Here is a 17,032-nt window from a genome sequence, read left to right as displayed (position 1 = left end):
ACTGCAATAGGAGTACTCACACAGATGGTTGGAAGTTGGCCACGACCTGTGGCTTATCTTTCCAAACAACTGGATATGGTGGCAAAAGGATGGCCTTCCTGTCTAAGAGCGGTAGCAGCTGCTGCACTGCTTGCAGAAGAAGCTTCTAAGTTGACACTGGGACAGCCCATGGAACTTAGATGTCCCCATTCAGTTATAACCCTGATAGAACAGAAGGGACATCATTGGCTCACAAATAGCCGTATGCTAAAATATGAAAGTATCTTGGTAGATAATCCAAATATTACCTTATCTGTTTCTACAACCCTCAATCCAGCAACCTTGCTCCCAGTAGCAGATGGGACCCTGATTCAGCATGATTGTTTAGAGATAATGGATGAAACTTATTCAAGCAGACCTGACTTAAAAGACACACCCTGGAAGAAACCAGATATGGTCCTGTTTACAGATGGCAGCAGTTATGTTGATACAGGAGTCCGAAAAGCAGGATATGCCATAGTGGATGAAAAAGGGAAAATATTAGAAGCAGAACCCCTGGACCCAGGAACTTCAGCCCAAAGAGCAGAACTCATTGCATTGACTCGAGCTTTGCGACTTGCAAAAGGAAAGACTGCAAATATATATACAGATTCTAGATACGCCTTCACTACTCTACATGCCCATGGAGCAGTATACAAAGAAAGAGGACTGTTGACCTCGTCAGGAAAGCAAATCAAAAATGCAGAAGAAATTACTGACCTATTGGAAGCGGTATGGGAACCACACAAGTTAGCAGTGATGCACTGCAAAGGCCACCAAAAAGGAGAGGATCCGGTGACACAAGGAAATCGATGGGCGGACAAGGCCGCAAAGGAAGCAGCCAAAAAGAAGTTGCCTACTAGCAGAGAACAAGTGTTAAACACTACAGACTTGTTGCCAAAACACATTACATATTCCAACGCAGAAAAAAATTGGGCTGAAGAAGAAGGAGCAAAATTCACTAGAGGAGCATACGTGTTACCAGATAATAGAATCTTTTTGCCTAAACAGTTAGGATGGGAACTGATTAGAGAAATGCATCATCAGGCCCACTTGGGAGCGACAGGATTAGCAACATTAATTGGAAGACAGATATACATCAATGGACTAGATGGCCTCACTCGGATGGCAGCGGCCAGATGTGACATATGTGCAAAAAACAATCCGAGAGTGGGACCTCTACTGCCACCTGGAGTCCAATATACAGGGACCACTCCTTTTGAATCACTTGAGATCGATTTCACCGAACTGCCAAGAGTCAGAAGATTTCGCTACTTGTTGGTAATGGTTTGTACCTATACTGGATGGGTAGAGGCCTATCCTACTGCCACAGAAAAGGCAATAGAGGTGAGCAGAGCCTTTATGAGAGACATTATTCCTCGATATGGCATCCCACTACACATTGGGACTGACAACGGACCAGCCTTTGTACAACAAGTGATACAGACCTTAGTTCAACTCTTAGGAACCACCTGGAAGCTACATTGTGCTTATAGACCCCAGTCGTCAGGAAAAGTAGAAAGGATGAACAGAACCTTAAAAGGAACTCTATCAAAGATGTGTCAAGAAACTGACCTAAATTGGTTACAGGTGCTCCCAATGGCCCTGCTAAAAATCAGATGTACACCTACCCGAATGTTGGCGCTTTCCCCTTATGAACTAATGTATGGAAGACCACCATTGGGGTTGAGACCGCTGCGGGGAGATCCAAATGAGATAGGGAAGAGAGAATTGATGAAAGAAGTACAAGTGTTAGGGACAGTCCTTAAAAACTTGTTCCAATATACCGGCGTGCTGAGATACCCTTTCCCTATTACTGCCTTGCATTCTTTTTCCCCAGGAGACTCAGTGTGGCTGAAAGACTGGAAAACCGATCCGCTAGGACCTAAATGGAAAGGACCATATGAGATCTTGTTGACAACCCCTACTGCAGTAAAGCTCGTGGGAGTCAAGCCTTGGGTCCATTATACTCGTGTTAAGAGAGATACAACTGAAGATAAAGAGCCTGAGTGGCAAGTACATCATGATCCAGACAATCCATTAAAGGTGCGTATTACGAGGCTTCCACCTGTTCCAGTGGTTCCAGAACAGTCTTGCGAAGAGGAACAGTCTTGCGAAGAGGAACAGTCTTGCGAAGAGGAACAGTCTTGCGAAGAGGAAGGGGACCAGGCCACCTAGAGCCTCCCCTACATAAACTGGTCGAGAACTTCACAGAAATAAATACATAGACAGTTAAACAGTGGGGGGAAGATTGGGTGATTTGGATATTGTTTAAATTGTTGGAGATATCATAACCTGTTGGTGGTATAAGGAGATCCTTTATAGGCCTCCGCCAACAGGTCATAATGAACATTATATTGCTTTGTGTGATATGGGGAATGACATACACAGAAGGAGCCAATTGGATAAAAACTCATGCATATCATATGTTCAAACAACACGGAAAGGAGAGTATACTAGTATATGCTCATCCAGAAACAATAGGATCATTTTCTTTTCTCCCAGCCTTAATCAAAGACCCTCAGGTAATACTAGGAGGGCTGCAGTCAACCATACACGGTCCACCTAAAATGTTCTCAACGGTACCAGAAGGGTTAAACCATACTCGATTTCGTAAAATGAGATATAAAACAACAACCCCGGGTATGTGTTATTGTTGTGGAAACAAACAAACTTGGAATAAGAAGTGGAAAGAGTGGGACAAACACCAAAAATTCTTTTTAAGACTCAAGAATTATACTCATTGCACAGACCATTTTTATTTACATGATGGTTACAATGTTAGCTATACCACAAGTCAGAATTTATCAGATACTGAGTGGAAAGAATTATACCCCGAATACCCAATGTTCGAAACCAACACTACTTCTCTCTCTGGTGGCAGTGTGTGCTCGGGTTGGCAGATAAGAGATCCCAATATGTGGTTTTTCTTTGACAAATGGGCAACCAATTATCATCCTGGAAGCTATCAATGTGTTGGTGTAGGCTACCTGACCCTGCCGGTGCGTGTCATCAAAAAGAAGACAACCCAACTCGGAAGAAGACGAAAGAGAGAATTACCAGCCGGAGTCTTGGGTACCGGATGTGATGACACCGTTATCATCGAGAATCAACTGTCTGCCACCAAAGCTCAAAGGGTAGGAGCTGGAGCCATCACAGGAACCCTGACCCTAGGGTCCTACCCAGGAATAATAGCCCAAGAGAACCGTAAAAGCATATTGGGGCTTACCTGCCGCCTAGAAAAGTCCATTAATGCCACTGGAGAGATAGTTAGAGCCTTACAAACTGAGATTGAAGAACTAAGCCAGATGATGATGCAACATAGATTGGCTCTTGACTATTTGTTGGCTGCAAAGGGGGGATTCTGTGCAATGATAAAAGGAAACTGCCTAGTATATTTTCATAACCTAAACCAGACTATAGAAGATGAGCTAGAAAAATTACAACATATGATACAAAATAATGTGAAAAGCCCATCCCCATTCTCATGGTTGACTTCATGGCTCCCAAATATTTCATGGTTAAAAGAAGTCTTGATAACTGGAACGATGATATTGTTTATACTACTGATTGCAATGCTTATAATCCCCTGTATAGTTCCAATAATTAGAAAATATATTCAAAGCCTTGTAGATTCAATAACTGCTAAAAATATGATGTCCCTGCATAGAACCCTATACATGCGAATGTCAACACTGCCAAGCTCACATGATAAAATAGAACAAAGATAGAGACAGTGTCAGAGATCACATGACAAGAATAATAAAGGATTGCAACGCTTGCTTAAAAGGCTTCGCTTAGCAACTAGAAGAGGAGGGAATATAGGGACCAAGAAACCAAAAGTAGAGTTACCCCTCCCCTTCTTAGGGAGGCGAAGCACAGAAGAGATAGTCGCTAGGCTACTGCATTCATGTAAGATGAGCGCATATACTCATAGACAGTAAGCATAGGTAAATTGTATCCAATCAGAAGTTGCTTGAGTGTTTTTTTAATTGCTGGAGTATAAAGGCTTTGTTTGAAACGAGATCTGGGCGGGCAGTCTTTGTTCTCTGGCCTAAAATGGCCAAGGGCTGTACCGTCTCATGCTGATCAGCTTGAAATAAAAGACTTGTTGAAAACCTCATCGGATCTCATCTCCTGATTGCCTTCTGGTCTGTCACCCCAAAAACTCCCAGTCTCTAACAATGGTCACTCGTTGGCCTGATAGGTGTATTGTGTCCAAATTTGGTGTCAATTCACTCAGTTGTTTTTGAGTTGTATTAATCCCACAAACGAACACAACATTTTTATTTATATAGAAGATACAACAATCTGCATTTATGAGATCATATCTCTGGGCTCAGTAGCAGACTGCTTGTTGAAACTTTTCCCGTATTCCATCTGAACATGAGGAAGAACTTCCTGACTGTGAGAGCTGTTCAGCAGTGGAACTCTCTGCCTCAAACTTAGATTAATACAGTTTTAGGTAGATTTCATATCTTCTCTTAGTAATGAGATATGATAGCCATGTATAAATATGTGAGAGGAAGCCACAGGGAGGAGGGAGCAAGCTTGTTTTCTGCTTCCTTGGAGACTAGGACGCAATGGAACAATGGCTTCAAACTACAAGTAAAGAGATTCCATCTGAACATGAGGAAGAACTTCCTGACTGTGAGAGCCGTTCAGCAGTGGAACTCTCTGCCCCGGAGTGTGGTGGAGGCTCCTTCTTTGGAAGCTTTTAAACAGGGGCTGGATGGCCATCTGTCAGGGGTGATTTGAATGCAATATTCCTGCTTCTTGGCAGAATGGGGTTGGACTGGATGGCCCAGGAGGTCTCTTCCAACTCTTTGATTCTATGATTCTATTCATGCCCAGCTTTACTTCTTTCCCCTGAGGACACACAATACCTAAAGCAGAGCGTCCTGCTCCTCGCTTCACTGAGGAGGCTTTTACTTCCACTTCCTATGCTTCCCTCTATGCCTCAGCTTGCAGCGCGAACAAATCAACTGGGACCTGACATGGGAAGGCACGCTTATCACTATGTCTTATGTTCGGAGTATAGCTTTTCCCTATCCACTGGTGTTTGTGTGGGGTGAGAAAGACACAGACTGTTGCTGGTCTGGGCTGGGGAGCAGCAGCTTTAATGGTGTTTGCAGGGGTGAGTGAACCCCACAGAGTGTTGCTGTTTGGTGCTGGGGGAGAGAGACCCACAGTGGTGAGTTAAACAGCAGCCACAGCTTTACTTCTTTCCTCTGAGGACATACAATACCTAAAGCAGAGTGTCCTGCTCCTCACTTCACTAAGGAGACTTTTACTTCCACTTTCTATGTCTCCCTCTATGCCTCAGTTTGCAGCACGCACAGAACAACCGGGACCTTGGCTTCAAACAATGGTACAATGGCTTCAAACTACAAGAAAGGAGATTCCATCTGAACATGAGGAAGAACTTCCTGACTGTGAGAGCCGTTCAGCAGTGGAACTCTCTGCCCCGGAGTGTGGTGGAGGCTCCTTCTTTGGAAGCTTTTAAACAGAGGCTGGATGGCCATCTGTCAGGGGTGATTTGAATGCAATATTCCTGCTTCTTGGCAGAAGGGGGTTGGACTGGATGGCCCAGGAGGTCTCTTCCAACTCTTTCATTCTATGATTCTATGACCTGACAGGGGGAGCCATGCCTATCACTATGTCTTATTTTCGGGATATGACTTATGTTTAGCAAATGCTCAGAAATCCTTCTATGGCTTATTTTATGGGTATGTCTTAATTTTGAGGAAACAGGGTATATTATGATGTATTCTCGAAGGTTTTCATTGCTGGAATCACTGGATTGTTATAGGTTTTCTGGGCTGTATGGTCATGTTCTAGAAGCATTCTCTTCTGACGTTCCACCTGCATCTATGGCAGGCATCCTTACTTCACAACCTCTGAGGATGCCTGCCATAGATGCAGGTGAAACATCAGGAGAAAATGCTTCTAGAACACGGCCATACAGCCTGAAAAACCTACAACAACCCTATATTATATTGTCGAAGGCTTTCATGGCCGGAATCACTGGGTTGTTGTAGGTTTTTCTGGGTTATATGGCCATGTTCTAGAGGCATTCTCTCCTGACGTTTCGCCTGCATCTATGGCAAGCATCCTCAGAGGTAGTGAGGTCTGTTGGAAGTAGGAAAATGGGTTTATATATCTGTGGAATGACCACTCTCACAACTACCATGTCAGACAACACAGAAAAGCCATTGAAATCCACAAGCATGTGGACAATTGCAACAGAAAGGAGGAAATCATGAAAATGAACAAAATCTGGCTACCAGTATTAAAAAAAACTCTAAAATTACAACAGCAAAACAACAGAGAGGAAACAATCAGGCACATCTAATCACCTCTCAACAAAAGATTCCCCCAGGCACTGCCAAGCCATCTTTGGAAGCTTTTAAACAGAGGCTGGATGGCCATCTTTCAGGGGTGATTTGAATGCAATATTCCTGCTTCTTGGCAGGGAGTTGGACTGGATGGCCCATGAGGTCTCTTCCAATTCTATGATTCTATAATTCTAAATTCTATAATTATATGCTAATTAAGGTGGTCAGTTGAAACATTCACACCTAGCTCCAGCAGACAAGAGTCCTTTGTCCCACCCCAGCCATTCCACAGATATATAAACCCATTTTCCTAGACCTCACTACCTCTGAGGATGCTTGCCATAGATGCAGGCGAAATGTCAGGAGAAAATGCTTCTAGAACATGGCCATACAGCCCGAAAAACCTACAACAACCCTATATTATGATCTATTTCAGCTAGTTCACCTAGGGAAATCAATTAAGCATAACAACTCTATTTTAAGGATACCAATGGAAAGAAGCAAAGCACTGAAAGGTATTATGACAAGAAAAAGCAAAGGAGGAAAAACCAAAGCAAAGTTAGACAACCCTTTTGTCGAGGACTTAATTAGTATATGATCCCAATATGAGAACATTCTTGCTCCATCTCCATCACCTCTCTGTCCATTTTTAGAATATCAAGCATGGAAATAAATATAGTCCATTTAAGGAAAGAGAAAGGGATCTATACAAGTAATGGTTTATTTTTATTAGTAGAACCTATTCAGATGGAACAATGTGAAAATAAAGCCAATTACTCCATCTTGGTGACAATTGGTGCACTTAAACACATTTCAGACCAATATAATCAGGAAACAAATACTAACATTATTTGGCGCAATCTGCAATGATAATTCAAATCAAACCAAAGGACAAAGAAAAAGTAAAGATTTCCCCTGACATTAAGTCTAGTAGTGTCCAATGTGATGTGGCAGCAAAAAAAGCCAATGGGATTTTGGCCTGCATCAATAGGAGCATAGTGTCTAGATCTAGGGAAGTCATGCTCCCCATGCTCTATTCCGCTTTGGTTAGACCACACCTGGAATATTGTGTCCAATTCTGGGCACCACAATTCAAGAGAGATATTGACAAGCTGGAATGTGTCCAGAGGAGGGCGACTAAAATGATCAAGGGTCTGGAGAACAAGCCCTATGAGGAGCGGCTTAAGGAGCTGGGCATGTTTAGCCTGAAGAAGAGAAGGCTGAGAGGAGATATGATAGCCATGTATAAATATGTGAGAGGAAGCCACAGGGAGGAGGGAGCAAGCTTGTTTGGAGACTAGGACGCAATGGAGCAATGGCTTCAAACTACAAGAGAGGAGATTCCATCTGAACATGAGGAGGAACTTCCTGACTGTGAGAGCCGTTCAGCAGTGGAACTCTCTGCCCCGGAGTGTGGTGGAGGCTCCTTCTTTGGAAGCTTTTAAACAGAGGCTGGATGGCCATCTGTCAGGGGTGATTTGAATGCAATATTCCTGCTTCTTGGCAGAATGGGGTTGGACTGGATGGCCCAGGAGGTCTCTTCCAACTCTTTGATTCTATGATTCTATGCGGCAAGACTGTAAAAAGAGGTGGCAATAACTACACCAGTGTTTCTCAACCTTCCTAATGCCGTGACCCCTTAATACAGCTCCTCATGTTGTGGTGACCCCCAACCATAACATTATTTTCATGGCTACTTCATAACTGTAATTTTGCCACTGTTATAATCGTCATGTAAATATTTGATATGCAAGATGTATTTTCAATGACTGGACCAAATTTGGCACAAATACATGATACGTTCAAATTTGAATCCTGATGAGGTTGGGGGGATTGATTGTGTCATTTGGGAGTTGGAGTTGCTGGGGTTTATAGTTCACCTACAATCAAAGAGCATCCTGAACTCCACCAACAATGGAATTGAACCAAACTTGGCACACAGAACTCCCATGACCAACAGAAATTACTGGAAGGGTTTAGTGGGCATTGCCCTTGAGTTTTGGAGTTGTAGTTCACCTACATCCAGAGAGCACTGTGGACCCAAACAATGACCAAACTTGGCACAGATACTCAGTATGCCCAAATGTGGACACTGGTGGAGTCTAAGGGAATTAGACCTTGACATTTGGGAGTTGTAGTTGCTGGGATTTATAGTTCACCTACAATCAAAGAGCATTCTGAACTCCACCAACAATGGAATTGAACCCAACTTCGCACACAGAACTCCAATGACCAACAGAAAATACTGAAAGGGTTTGGTGGGTATTGACCTTGAGTTTTGGAGTTGTAGTTCACCTACATCCAGAGATCACTGTGGACTCAAACAATGATGGATCTGGACCAAACTTGGCACGGATACTCAATATGCCCAAATGTGGACACTGGTGGAGTCTAAGGGGGATTAGACCTTGACATTTGGGAGTTGTAGTTGCTGGGATTTATAGTTCACCTACAATCAAAGCACATTCTGAACCACACCAAGAGTAGAATTAGGCCAAAGTTACCATACAAAACCCTCATGACCAACAGAAAATACTGTATTTTTGATGGTTTTTGGCGACCCCCCTGACACCCCATCACAACTCCTTGGGTGGCCCAATCCCCAGGTTGAAAAACGCTGACCTGTCAGGAGCAACTTGAGAAACTGCAAGTCGCTTCTGGTGTGAGAGACTTAGCCGTCTGCAAGGATATTGCCCAGGGGATGCCCGGATGATTTGATGTTTTTATCATCCTTCTGCGAGGCTTCTCTCATGTCCCCGTATGAGAAGCTGGAGCTGATAGAGGGAGCTCATCCACCTCTCCCCGGATTCGAACCTGCGACCTGTCGGTCTTCAGTCCTGCCAGCACAGGGGTTTAACTCACTGCGCTACCGTGGGCTGACATAGATTAAGCTTTAAGAAAGTTCAGAGCATTCCTGGGGATCCATCTCACCCAACATATTCTTTTAAAATAATTATTACTGCCTGGCAGACAGTACAGGGCGACAAAGGAAAGGACAAACAGACTGAGAGACAGCTTTTATCCTACTGTATATACTCGGGTGTAAGTCAACCCGAATATAAGCTGAGGCACCCAATTTTACTACAAAGAACTGAGAAAACTTATTGACTCGAGTATAAGCCGAGGGTGGTAAATTTCAAAAATAAAAATAGATACCAATAAAATAATATTAATTGAGGCATTGATAGTTTATATGTTTTTTTTAATATTTACTGTATTTCAAAGAAAAACAGAAAACTAGCTCTGTCGGTGGAAAAGGAAGGTCAACAAAAACAATATGGTATCAACAATAAAATCATAATAATAATAAAGACTGTGGCACAAGCTAGTAAAGGTGGTCCCAGTGTTGATTGGCACACTGGGTGCAGTGCCTATAGACCTTGGCCTGCACTTAAACACAATTGGCGCCAACAAAATTACCATCTGCCAGCTGCAAAAGGCCACCCTACTGGGATCTGCACACATTATTTGCCGATAATTCACATAGTCCTAGACACTTGGGAAGTGTCTGTCGTGTGATCCAATACAACAACCAGCAGAGTGATCTTGACTGTGTCTTGATAGTGTCTAGATCTAGGGAAGTAATGCTACCCCTCTATTCTGTTTTGGTTAGACCACATCTGGAATATTGTGTCCAGTTCTGGGCACCACAATTCAAGAGAGATATTGACAAGCTGGAATGTGTCCAGAGGAGAGCGACTAAAATGATAAAAGGTCTGGAGAACAAGCCCTATGAGGAGCGGCTTAAGGAGCTGGGCATGTTTAGCCTGAAGAAGAGAAGGCTGAGAGGAGATATGATAGCCATGTATAAATATGTGAGAGGAAGCCACAGGGAGGAGGGAGCAAGCTTGTTTTCTGCTTCCCTGGAGACTAGGACGCGGAACAATGGCTTCAAACTACAAGAGAGGAGATTCCATCTGAACATGAGGAAGAACTTCCTGACTGTGAGAGCCGTTCAGCAGTGGAACTCTCTGCCCCGGAGTGTGGTGGAGGCTCCTTCTTTGGAGGCTTTTAAGCAGAGGCTGGATGGCCATCTGTCAGGGGTGATTTGAATGCAATATTCCTGCTTCTTGGCAGAATGGGGTTGGACTGGATGGCCCATGAGGTCTCTTCCAACTCTTTGATTCTATGATTCTATGACTGCTGTGTGCTAATCTTGTTGTTTTTCAAATACTAATAACAATAATAATAATAATAATAATAATAATAATAATAATAATTCATTTCCTGCCCTATTTTCCCAAGGGTACGCAGGCCGGCTTCCAACATAGTAAAAGGCAAACATTCATAGAATTATGGAATCATAGAATTGGAAGAGACCTCGTGGGCCATCCGGGCCAATTCCCTGCCAAGAAGCAGGAAAATCACCTTCAAAGCACCCCCAACAGATCCAATGAACTAGTCCAATGTGGGCTAGGCAAAACTATGGTGAGGTGGATCTGTAATTGGTTAAATGGACGAACGCAGAGGGTGCTCACTAATGCTTCCTCTTTATCTTGGAAAGTAGTGATGAGTGGAGTGCCATCTGCAGGGTTCTGTCCTGGGCCCGGTCCTGTTCAACATCTTTATTAATGACTTAGGTGAAGGGTTAGAAGGCAGGATCATCAAGTTTGCAGACGACACTAAATTAGGAGGGACAGACAATACTCCAGAGGACAGGAGCAGGATTCAAAACTATCTTGACAGATTAGAGAGATGGGCCAAAACTAGCAAAATGAAGTTCAACAGTGAAAAATGCAAGATACTCCACTTTGGCAGGAAAAACGAAATGCAAAGATACAGAATGGGGGACAATGCCTGGCTCGAGAGCAGTACGTGTGAAAAAGATCTTGGAGTCCTCGTGGACAACAAGTTAAACATGAGCCAACAATGTGATGTGGCGGCAAAAAAAGCCAATGGGATTTTGGCCTGCATCAAGAGGAGCCGAGTGTCTAGATCTAGGGAAGTCATGCTCCCCATGCTCTATTCTGCTTTGGTTAGACCACACCTGGAATATTGTGTCCAACTCTGGGCACCACAATTCAAGAGAGATATTGACAAGCTGGAATGTGTCCAGAGGAGAGCGACTAAAATGATAAAAGGTCTGGAGAACAAGTCCTATGAGGAGTGGCTTAAGGAGCTGGGAATGTTTAGCCTGAAGAAGAGAAAGCTGAGAGGAGATGTGATAGCATGTATAAATATGTGAGAGCAAGCCACAGGGAGGAGGGAGCAAGCTTGTTTTCTGATTCCTTGGAGACTAGGACGCAATGGAACAATGGCTTCAAACTACAAGAGAGGAGATTCCATCTGAACACGAGGAAGAACTTCCTGACTGTGAGAGCCGTTCAGCAGGGGAACTCTCTGTCCCGGAGTGTGGTGGATGTTCCTTCTTTGGAAGCTTTTAAACAGAGGCTGGATGGCCATTTGTCAGGGGTGATTTGAATGCAATATTCCTACTTCTTGGCAGAATGGGGTTGGACTGGATGGCCCATGAGGTCTCTTCCAACTCTTTGATTCTATGATTCTATGACTCTAGGGGGTGGTGCTCATCTTCATTTCTAAGCCAAAGAGCTGGCGTTGTCCTTAGACACCTCCAAGGTCATGTGGCCACTGACATGACCGCTGTTACCTTCCTACCGGAGCAGTTCCTATTTCGGGGCCATCTGTCAGGGGTGATTTGAATGCAATATTCCTGCTTCTTGGCAGAATGGGGTTGGACTGGATGGCCCATGAGGTCTCTTCCAACTCTTTGATTCTATGATTCTATGACAGATGGCCATTCAGCCTCTGTTTAAAAGCCTCCAAAGAAGGAGTCTCCACCACACTCCATTCAATGCCTACATAAACATCAAACCATAAAAAATTGAACATAAGACTATACTAAACATTTTACAGTAAGTGAAAACAAACAGTTGCATTAAATAATTATTTTTTTAAAAAAAACAGCAGAGGTAGTGTCACATCAGTTCCCTTTCCATTTAAAGGTACAAAAACCTTAGCTCCACCAGCAACCAAGCTGAACACAAGAGTTGAACTCATTCAAAGCCGGGTTCCTCCTCCTCATCTGTCTGTCCAAACAGAGCTTCGGCTGTAGCTGGTGTGAGGTTATCAGCATAGACATTGTCATCATCGCTGATTTCGCAGTCATCCCCATCACTGCTGTTGTTCTCGTACAAAGCGATGTCTTCACTGCCACCCATGGAATTGACAATGCCACATTTCCTGAAGGCGCATTGCACCATGTCCTCTGGAATCTCTTCCCATGCATCGCGAACCCACTTCGCTATCAGTTCTAGGTCGGGCTTCATCAGATTCCCACCTTTGGTCAGCTGGGCTTGACCAGACGCCATCCATTCATGCCACATCTTTCGCACGCGGTCTTTGAAAGGTTTATTTAAGCACACATTGAGGGGCTGCAATACAGACGTCAGCCCACCTGGAATGACGGCCAAAGTAACTTGAGAAGACATTGCCAATTGTTTGACGTCATCAGAGGTGTGGGCTCTGAACATATCCCAAATTAGCAATGATGGTTTTTTCTCCAAGTCTGCTCCCGGTCGTCCGTTCCAAATTTCTTCCATCCATTTTTTGGTTCCGTCTTCATCCATCCAGCCTTTAACATGTGCGCGCACTGTAATTCGTGGCGGGAATTTGACCTTTTTAGGCAAGGCCTTCCTTTTGAAAATGACGACAGGCCGCAGCTTCGTCCCATTCGCCAAACAGGACAGAACGACCGTGAAATGGTTTTTTTCGTTTCCGGTGGTTCTGAGGAAAATAGCGTTGTCTCCCAAGCTTGCCACAGTTTTTTTGCTTGGAAGATCAAAGGTCATCGGGGTCTCGTTCATATTCCCAATATCCCCCAAGTCGTAGTTATGGATCCTTCTTTGTTGCATGACGAATGAATGGAAGGACATCACTTTTTCATCAAGGTATTTTGGCAACTTTTGTGAAACTTTGGTCCTTTGCCGCAAACATAGGGCAAACCTGTTCATGAAGCGGGTACACCATCCTGCGGACGCCACAAAATTTTCAATGCCCGGTGCTTTAAATTGGTCATCTTTAGCCATTTCAAGGGCACGTAAGCGAATTTCCATGCGTGTTACGCCGTAACCGTTTTGTCGACATTCCATAACCCAGCTGCTCAATGCAGTCTCCAGAGCCCCAAACGAAGTTGTTAGGCCGCGTTGAGCTTTCCTCGACTTTGGAATCTTTTCCAAGTCAGCTTTCCTCTTCCGCCACTCCCTCACTTGCTTTTCGTCCACACAGAATTCCCTACTTGCAATACTGTTATTGCTTTCTTCCGCTCTCGCCACAACCTTAAGTTTGAAACCGGCTTCGTATGACCTGCGTTTTTGTTTCGCTCCAGGATTACAGGCAGAAGTCCAGGGCTCCATTTCTAACAGGATAAAGAAAAGATTTTGAAAAAAGTATGTTCTCCACTCCTTATTTCCTCTCCCAATATCCAAGACGGCTGCCCTTTCCTAACATCCAAGGCAGCCTTCTACAGCCAGATATTTCCAAGGTCATGCCCGAAGGGCTTAGCGAATATACAGTACCCTTTTTGAGATGGATCTAAATGCAACTTTGAGCAATAATGTTAAGGGGACAAACGTACCAATAAAGGAAAAAGTGCCCAGAATTTCCCCACTTATGGTAATACACAAAATGTTGGCACATCTGGGAATGTGTTAATTTCTCCTGCTATCAAAAAAACCAAAACAAAACAAAACAAAAAACGTGTTCTGTATATGTCCCAAAAGCTACCTGCGTGACCGCATTTCCATCTACGAACCCACATGTTCACTTCAGTCATCTGGAGAGGCCCTGCTCGTGATTCCACCTGCACCACAGGCGCGTTTCGTGGGGACACGAGACAGGGCCTTTTCTGTGGTGGCCCCCCCAACTCTGGAAAACCCTCCCAAAAGATCTTAGACAGGCCCCTACATTGGCTGTCTTCAGAAAGAACTTGAAGACGTGGCTGTTCCGATGCGCCTTTCCAGAATAGGAATCTCCAATAACAAGTCCCAGATGCACTTTAGTAGTACCATGATTATTGCACACTGCACACTGCACTTGCCTATAATCCTCATGTACCACCTGCCACATCAGCACTTTTAATTTCTGTACCCGTTACTCTGGCCGGCCCAGTTTTATAGTGTCTTGTAGTATTGTTTATTGCATGTCGTTAATATTGCTTTTAACTGTTTTTAATTTGCTTTAGGTGTTGTATTGTTGTGTTGTGTTTTGAGGCCTTGGCCTTTGTAAGCCGCATCGAGTCCTTCGGGAGATGCTAGCGGGGTATAAATAAAGTTAATAATAATAATAATAATAATAATTCTACAGCCAGATATTTCCAAGGTCATGCCCGAAGGGCTTGGCGAATATACAGTACCCTTTTTGAGATGGATCTAAATGCAACTTTGAGCAATAATGTTAAGGGGACAAACGTACCAATAAAGGAAAAAGTGCCCAGAATTTCCCCACTTATGGTAATACACAAAATGTTGGCACATCTGGGAATGTGTTAATTTCTCCTGCTATCAAAAAAACAAAACAAAACTGTTTTGTATATGTCCCAAAAGCTACCTGCGTGACCGCATTTCCATCTACGAATCCACACGTTCACTTCCGTCATCTGGAGAGGCCCTGCTCGTGATCCCACCGGCGTCGCAAGCGCGCTTGGTGGGGACGCGGGACATGGCCTTTTCCGTGGTGGCCCCCCGACTCTGGAACACCCTCCCCAAAGACCTTAGACAGGCCCCTACATTGGCAGTCTTCAGAAAGAACTTGAAGACCTGGCTTTTCCGATGCGCCTTCCCAGATTAGGAAATCTCCACCACCAAGTCCCATAAGCACTTTATCAGAACCAATGATTGCTGCACATCGCACATCGTACTTGCCCTAGAAGCCTTATATACACCTCCTGTCACATCAGCACTTTTAATCTTTGTACCCATTCTCTGGCCCGGCCCAGTTTTATTGTGTTTTAGTGTATTGTGCCTGTTTATTTTGCTTTATTCTGTTTTTAATTGTTTGATTTGCTTAGATTGTATTGTTGTGTTGTGTGTTGAGGCCTCGGCCTGTGTAAGCCGCATCGAATCCTTCGGGAGATGCTAGCGGGGTACAAGTTTAATAATAATAATAATAATAAAATAGACATACCGTATATACTCGAGTATAAGCCGGCCCGAGTATAAGCCGAGGGACCTAATTTTACCACAAAAAACTGGAAAAACATATTGACTCGTGTATAAGCCGAGGGTGAGAAATGTAGCTGCTACTGGTAATCGTCAGTAGGTTAAATGTTTTTGCGTATTTACACCAAACTGTAATTTAAGATAAGACTGCCCAACTCTGATTCAACCATTATTCTAACCTCCTTCAATGTAAATGTGCTTACCCATTACCTATAATGATAGAATAAAATAATAAATGTAATAACATGTGATAAAAATAACAATAGAGTAAATAATGGAACTCCCATGACCAACAGAAAATACTGGAAGAGTTTAGTGGGTATTGGGCTTGAGTTTTGGAGTTGTAGTTCATCTACACCCAGAGAGCATTGTGGACTCAAACAGTGATGGATCTGGACCAAACTTGGCACGAATACTCAATATGTCCAAATGTGGAGTATGGGGGGGGGGGGGGGAGAGACTTGACATTTGGGAGTTGTAGTTGCTGGGATTTATAATTCAGGAGAAGGAGGGTGGGAGGATTCACATTCTGTTTCCAAAAAGTAAGAGAAGGACAGATGGGGAGATCTCCAGCTGTCTCTGCCAAAGGGGTTCAGAAGACCATCAGAAATATGTGTTTGGTGACACTTCTGAAACCTCCTCGTGACCCTCCCCAGTGGTTCCAACACCCAGGTTGAGGAACCCTGCTTTAAGGTGACCCGTGACATAACCAGCCCTGACTCCCTCCAGCAGAAACCCAGAAATCAGGCAGAAAGGCAGGTTGCACACTTGGAGGTTGCACACAGGTTGCTCCATGGAAGCGAAGGCCAGCCAGCTTCAGAGCGTCTCTTCCAGGCTTGACTCCAATATAAGCCAAGGGAGACTTTTTCAGGCTGAAAATCTCGGCTTATATTCAACTATATATGGTATATTGAACTCACATTGATGTGGCATTGGGGGCTGTGCAGTGGTGGTGGGAGTGTGGAGGGAAGGGTGTGTTGTTTTGTGAGATGTGCTAGGGAAGAATTTAATTTCGTTGTACAATGCCAATAAAGTTATTCTAGTCTACTGACCAACAAGAGTCGCCTGTGGAAAGGCGGTATACAAATACAGAAGAGAAATAAATGATAAACAAGAGGCAAAGGATCCCTACCAAGAGAAGCCACCATCATATAATTCTCCTCCATGACCTCCCAGTGCAGGATCTGTTGATCAGGATTCAGCAGGGCCCACTCCACCTCACTGAAACGGACAGACACGTCCTCAAACAACACCTGAAAGAAGAGAATTTTAGACACACAGATCAATAATGTGTCTTCTGCTGTTAAGCAGACTCCAATATATACCACAGTCAATCCAATAGGAGCATAGTGTCTAGATCTAGGGAAGTCATGCTACCCCTCTATTCTGTTTTGGTTAGACCACATCTGGAATATTGTGTCCAATTCTGGGCACCACAATTCAAGGGAGATATTGACAAGCTGGAATGTGTCCAGAGGAGGGCGACTCAAATGATCAAGG

At 43.9% G+C, this 17,032-nt stretch overlaps 1 pseudogene; it reads right to left on the bottom strand.

Moving 5' to 3' along the window:
• Positions 1 to 17,032, bottom strand: part of LOC137095990 (zinc finger protein 850-like) — a 90,457-nt pseudogene that overhangs the window by 38,772 nt on the left and 34,653 nt on the right.

The sequence above is a fragment of the Anolis sagrei genome, chromosome 2 (genome assembly GCF_037176765.1).
Source record: "Anolis sagrei isolate rAnoSag1 chromosome 2, rAnoSag1.mat, whole genome shotgun sequence".
Lineage (NCBI taxonomy): Eukaryota > Metazoa > Chordata > Lepidosauria > Squamata > Dactyloidae > Anolis > Anolis sagrei.
Note: the sequence above shows the minus strand (reverse complement) of the source record. Positions and strands in the feature narration are given on the sequence as shown.